This window comes from Apium graveolens, chromosome 8, assembly GCF_009905375.1.
Source record: "Apium graveolens cultivar Ventura chromosome 8, ASM990537v1, whole genome shotgun sequence".
NCBI lineage: Eukaryota > Viridiplantae > Streptophyta > Magnoliopsida > Apiales > Apiaceae > Apium > Apium graveolens.
In genome coordinates, this window is record NC_133654.1 from 50,789,855 (window position 1) to 50,796,369 (window position 6,515).

At 33.2% G+C, this 6,515-nt stretch overlaps 1 long non-coding RNA gene across 1 annotated transcript; it reads right to left on the reverse strand.

The window, feature by feature from the left end:
* Window positions 1–1,310: 1,310 nt before the first annotated feature.
* LOC141678815 (uncharacterized) lies at window positions 1,311–6,217 on the reverse strand. The gene is made up of 3 exons (XR_012557917.1): window positions 6,071–6,217; window positions 2,563–2,646; window positions 1,311–1,786 (listed from the first exon to the last, which is right to left on the reverse strand). It is a non-coding gene; the product is annotated as an uncharacterized LOC141678815 (long non-coding RNA).
* Between the last annotated feature and the right edge of the window lie 298 nt (window positions 6,218–6,515).

Here is a 6,515-nt window from a genome sequence, read left to right on the forward strand (position 1 = left end):
TTCTTTTTGTTGGAATCTGACTTTTTACACTCACTGGCAAAGTGCCCTGCCAAGCCACATTTGAAACATTTGAATTTTGATTTATCCACCATGTTTCTATTTGGCTTGGCTGCACCAAAGTTCTTCTTGAACTTGAGTTTGGAAAATCTTCTAGAAAGAAATTCTAGATGTTCATCAATATCCTCCATGTCATCTTGGCTCAAAAAATCTTCATTTTCAGCTACCAGCCCCTTGCCCTTGTTTTCACAGACCCTTGAAGTTGATTCAACAGCTTCCATCTTCATCTCCTTCTCTTTTTCTAACTCAGCAACTAGTGCAATGGATCCTCCTTTCTTCTTTCCTCTCTCCATCCTCTCATCTTGCTCTATTTCAAGCTCATAAGTCTTCAGGATGCCATACAGTCTCTCCAAAGTAAACTCCTTATAATCTTTGAGAGTTTCTTAATGAGACTGTCATTGGTTTCCATTCCTTTGGAAGAGATCTAAGGAATTTCAGATTGGAGTCTTTTGTCTGATAGACCCTTCCATGCAGCTTTAGAGCATTTAGTAGTTTTTGAAACCTACTAAAAATATCAGTGAGAGACTCATTTTCTTCACTATGAAAATGCTCATATTGCTGAATCGGTAGATGCATCTTGTTTTCTCTAACTTGCTCAGTGCCATCACAGAAAATCTGTATAGTGTCCCAAACATCTTTGGCAGTTTTGCAATTGATGATGTTGTCAAACATATCACCATCAACTCCATTGAACAGGATATTCATGGCCTTCTTATCTTTCCTGACTTGTTCAATATCAGGATCAGACCATTCATGCCTTGGCTTGGGGACAGATGGCTCATTTTCAGTTGCAGCTCTCATAGGTACATGAGGACCTCTTTCTATGCAGTCTACATAGGCCTCATCTTGAGAAAGTAAATGAAGATGCATCTTTACCTTCCAATGAAGGTAATTATCTTAATCCAGAAAAGGGATCTTGACTCCAACATCCTTCTTGTTCATCTTGCTGTGTTGTTGTGATCTTTAAACTCTTTGTTCTTCAAGAGCTTGCTCTGATACCAATTGTTAGTCCCTTAACAATGCAACAAGAATTACAGAAAGGGGGTTGAATGGAATTCTTGAAACTTTTTCACAAATACAATTGTTCTAACTTAAATATATATCAGTGTGAATTGATTTGTAGAGTGCGGAATAATAACTTGAAATAAATCAAAACACAAGTAATTAAAAACACAAGTCTTTAAAAACATTCTGGTGAATTTTAATGTATCCACCAGAGATATATAATATATCAAGAGAACTCTGTGTAGCAAATAGCTCACAGCTGCTTACAAATGAACAACTAAGAATACAGAGAAATACTGAGAATACAGCTTACAAATTTTTCTCTCTTGGTTGCTTAGTTTCTTAGTTTTTTTTTATTCTATTTGTTGCTTCTTGGTTTATATATCACCAAGATTACAAAGGAATAAGACAAGATAATAAAGCAAAAACTATCAAGTCTAATACTATTCTACTTCATTCCTCTATTCCAGCATCTTTGAATATCTTCATAATAGCATGGAAATGGAAATGCTTCTTTGTTCTCTAAAACCCAGTTGAATAGTCTTCCACATTCCATATGCATACACTCGACGCATGTGACTGTGTTGTCACTGTCAAAAGATATTTGAATTCTTTATCCGTCGGGTTCATGATCATCCGTCGAGTTCATGATCATCCGTCGGGTTGTCTAGTTGATCATCCGTTGAATGGCATTGTTGTTTATCCGTCGGGTAGCAATCTGGCACTTGAATTCATTTCATTTATGCAGGATTACAAGACATCATCTATATACAATTAATCAACTTATTCTGCATATCTAGATAAAGTCAACATGACTTGAGTAATACTAACAGAATCTAAACAATGTGTATGCAGAAATGTTCTACAGACTTATTGTTACATAAGCTACTCACTCGATGTATAATAATTCATCATCCGTCGGGACTATATTATGTCACCGTCGGGACTATAATCCTTATCCGTCGAGTGCTACATTTTTCACTATGTAAAATCTACCAAGGTGTTTTGTTATTGAAATCATCAAGTTCACAACATATACACAACAATAAATTCACATGTGCATCAAAACAAGAAAAATAAACTAACAATTCAAAACAGAGGTACAAACAAGAAACGAACAATATGTTAAAAAAGATGCTTAAATTAAAAAAACACAAACGTAAATTGGACATACATGCTTATATTTAACAAAAAACAGAGATACATACATTAAAACTGAAGCTGTATATATTTGGGAATATAGAAAATAATGTCTACTCAATGTTTTCGCATATGGTTCACATATGTTTTCGCTTTGGTTCTATTCCTAAATTTATCATGCCCAAAATCCTACTCTACTCAATCATTCGTACAAGAACAATAAACCTTGAAATATTATAACCCTAATTAATAACATCACAAATTATGCAGAAAAAAGAAGAAATAGGGGAAATGCACATATAATAAACCTAAACACATACATAAACATACATCATCAATAACAAGTATAGATTAACTTACTTTGTAAATTAACAAGATAACCGGGAATGAAAGTATACGCACCAAACAAAGAAGCTTTTTAAATTAACAAGATGACACAGGGCCCTGCAAATAACAACAAGAGACGAACAATATGTCAAAAAAGATGCTTACTAACATAAAAATTAGAAAATACATACGTAAAAACTGAAAATTAGCAAAAAACAGACATGCATACATTAAAAGTGAAAATTAACTTACTTTATAGATGACCCAAGATAAAGAATCAACTAATTTGTTATAAAAAGTTAAATTAAAATCCAAAATTTGAAATTTTGAAACGAAAATTAGAAAAACACTTACAAATTGAGGTAGATAACAGGTTAATCGGGTAGATATAGGCTTCCTCTCTAAGAACAATTGAAACACCGAGTAGATATAAGCACTGACTACGAATTCGACATTTGGGGATTTATAATCTAGGGTCTGTAGATTAGGGGGTTTCGATTTAGGGTTCTTAAGTGTAGATTAGTATAGATTTAGGGTTCTTGAGAAGATTATGAGTTTGTGAGTGTATAGATTAGTATAGATTTAGTGTAGCTTACAGGGTTTTTTTTTTGGAAAGTAGACTAGGTTTTTGAGAAAGAAGGGGGGGAAAGAAAGTCGACTGGGGGGGAATGTTTTTAAGTTAATTTATGCGAAAACATTTCAAGTTTGGGGGAAATGTATGTGCCGCGTGTTTTTTTTTGTTTTTTTAAAAAGTAGTTTGGACATCAGTTTCATGAGTAACTGATGTCTATAAATAACTTTAACATCGATTTTAGAAGAAGTGATGTTAAAACATATTTTGACATCAGTTGCCAAAGCAATCGATGTTAAATGGGTGATGTTTATTAACAGTTTTCTTGTAGTCATATTCCAAATGACACAATACCAAGAGTTGCAAAAGCTTGGCCCATTTCAAAAATGATATTCTGTTGCTGAACTATTACACTTTGCCAGTTAGTTCTTCTGATTCAAAACAAATGCACAGCAAAAGTAAAGTTAAAAGGAATAGATGGTGATTTTTAACTAATGAATGTATGGTAGCTGTATTAAAACTAAAATATCTCATTGCTGGCGGGATACCAAATGTAATAACAGAAAATTAATGGCACAAAGCATCTTAGCCAGCATGCCATTGTACTTAACTAAGTTTTGATCAGAATGTAATACCAATTACATGTTCTCGGGTTATATGAAGTGGAGAAGACTAAAGACTATTTATATGGATTTATAGATCTAGTGAACATCCCCATTTTTTATTTTCTGTAAAGATTTGGCCTGTTAAGCAGTATAGTTCTTGGCGTTTTCCCAACAGTACATATGGCTAAACTATATGTTCAATGTTAACATCCTGTAAAGTAATGAGGTTTTATCTATTTAAGTACAGTATTAAATCTTACCGGAGTACCCTTAACAACTGTAGATACATGATCAGGCACAAAAACTAAGTTTATAAATCTTATTTTCACACCTGCAGTCTGATGCAACTATGTCACATCTTTCATATAAAATAAAATTTGTCATTGCAAGACTGAGATCATAGCCACTGCTTTGCTCAGCTCTATTTCATAGGAATACACTAAACACTCTACGGTAGGGATATTATACGACATATATTTGGTTACTTGTGCGTATTTTTTTATGCATCACTTTATCAGCACAAGCCTGTTGAAGCAAGCCTTCCATGTGATTCATAAATACCCTAGTTTTCACATTGCTCAAGTCTATGCACGAACAGACACAAACAAACTAGCCCAGTTTACCAAGTAATATACTGAAATGATTGAGCCTATAAATTACATAACTTGTACTATGGTATAGGTAAGCTTATATTATGTTTTATTTGCTCCTAATATAATAACAAATGCCAATAAAATCTTAAAAGTTATCAACTTACCAGAAACCAGTATTAAGCATCATTTCCAACATTCCTTAACAAGAAATGATATATTCAATGTAAACCAATCACCAGCCAATTAAACAATCAAGTAAATAAACATCTGAATGAAACATTGACAAAAAAATTCTCTAATCCCAACATGACCCCAAAGACGTAATTTCTTTTCGTAATCAGTAACGAATGTTTCCACCATTACGACCAATCCATTTGTATTTAATTTGGTTCTAAGCTGTAGGGAAACTTAGTAAGCAAAACCCATGTGTGCAGCACAGCACTTGAATCGTCTAGTGAATCAAAGACACAAGAAAGAAAATAAACTGAGAGAAGGAAGTATAAGTCAATCACCAGAACTTAAACTCTGGAACAAGGATAATAAAAGGCTTAAATTTATTTAGCAAAAAAAAAAAAAAAAAAAAGGCTTAAATTTATCAGAATCTTTTGTGAGCAACATTAGAACCATTCGAAAGTTCCAGTTCTAGATCGATAAGAGGCCCAAATTTAGGAGATAGATCCCAGGACCATAACTAATAACGTAGAACCCCTTAATTATAATAACAACACAGCACATAAACAAATTCCAAACTGCAATTACAACTTATGTACACTACTTGGCTCTCTGCATATATAGCCTAATCATTATAAATTATAGTAGATTTATATAATCTATGATGATTTCACTCCATGTCGTTTTATATTACTTGTCATGATATAGAATAGTAAGTATATATACAGAAAAAGCACTCGACAATGAATAAATTCTTTTTAAACAAATGTTCTACTTCAAAAATTAAAGTTTTATATGATTTTTTATGATTTTTTAAGAAAAACGCATGAAATTAATATCGTTTCAAATCCGAAGCATCTAAAGAAGACCTGAAGATAATAATAATGAAAACCAGAGCATCACTACATATATAAAGAGAAGTGGGTATAGCCCAAGTAATCAACTATCGTTATCTACTTAAGGCCAGTGGTAAAGGTTAGCCTACTGGAGAATGTGTATCCCTTCCCATAATTTGAAATTAAGCTTCTACACGTTGCATAAGCATGACTTCAATCAACGAATCAAGAGGCTCCATTAATCACACAAACAGCCTCTTATACTTTTCCTTTGTTTGATGTCAGAACCAAAGGTTTGTCAAAGATAACTACGTTCAAGACAGCTAATTTGACATGCCCAAATACCCACAAAAAATTATCGAGCAACTACAGTTTAATTAATGAACAAGCTACATTTTGACGGAATTAACCATATACAACTGCTCTAGACAGTTGTAGCCTGGAAAGCAGAGATGCGGCACCCCCTGGCGTACTGCGCACCAAATACGTTCGGGTTTGACGGTGCGCGGGGTTGTGGGAAACGTACGGGGTGCGCCACCCAAAAATATATAGAATTATGGAATTCTAGTTCCCTAATCTCCTCAATAAACTTCACATATACAAAACTGGAGCTTTAAGTATAACTAAAGATAAAAAGCCATGTTCATAAATCCTTGAAAAACATTGCGAAGTATTTAGAATGACTTTCGACTTTAAGTGGGGGACAAACAAACAAAAAAACAAAACCATGATAAACTGATAAATGAAATGCAAGGATATAATCACCTGTTATCAGTCGGTCTTCTTGAAGTCCCAAAACTCTATTTTTGTAGTTGGGAAGAGGCTGGGAATGAATATTTCAGTTTCAAAGGTTTCGAATTTCTTCCTATCATCGTACAAGGAAGCTTGAAAGTGAGAATGTAAGAACCCAAATTTTTGACATCTATAAAAGACCTTTATGAATAGTAATCTTGCGATTTAATAAAAACTTTTGTGAACACACCATATACGAGTTTTTAATTTAAGATTTCGAGTTGATATTGTGATTATATGTACCAAATGAGTATATGGAAACGTTATTAGTTTTCGAAGAAAATGAACTTTAAAAAACGACCGTATCTATTAACCATCAAGGTTTACGAGAATCACAATATAACTAAAAATTTAAAATTCTACAAATTCATATCCGAGTACGATACTTTAAAACGTAAAGAACGCATAAGAAATAATT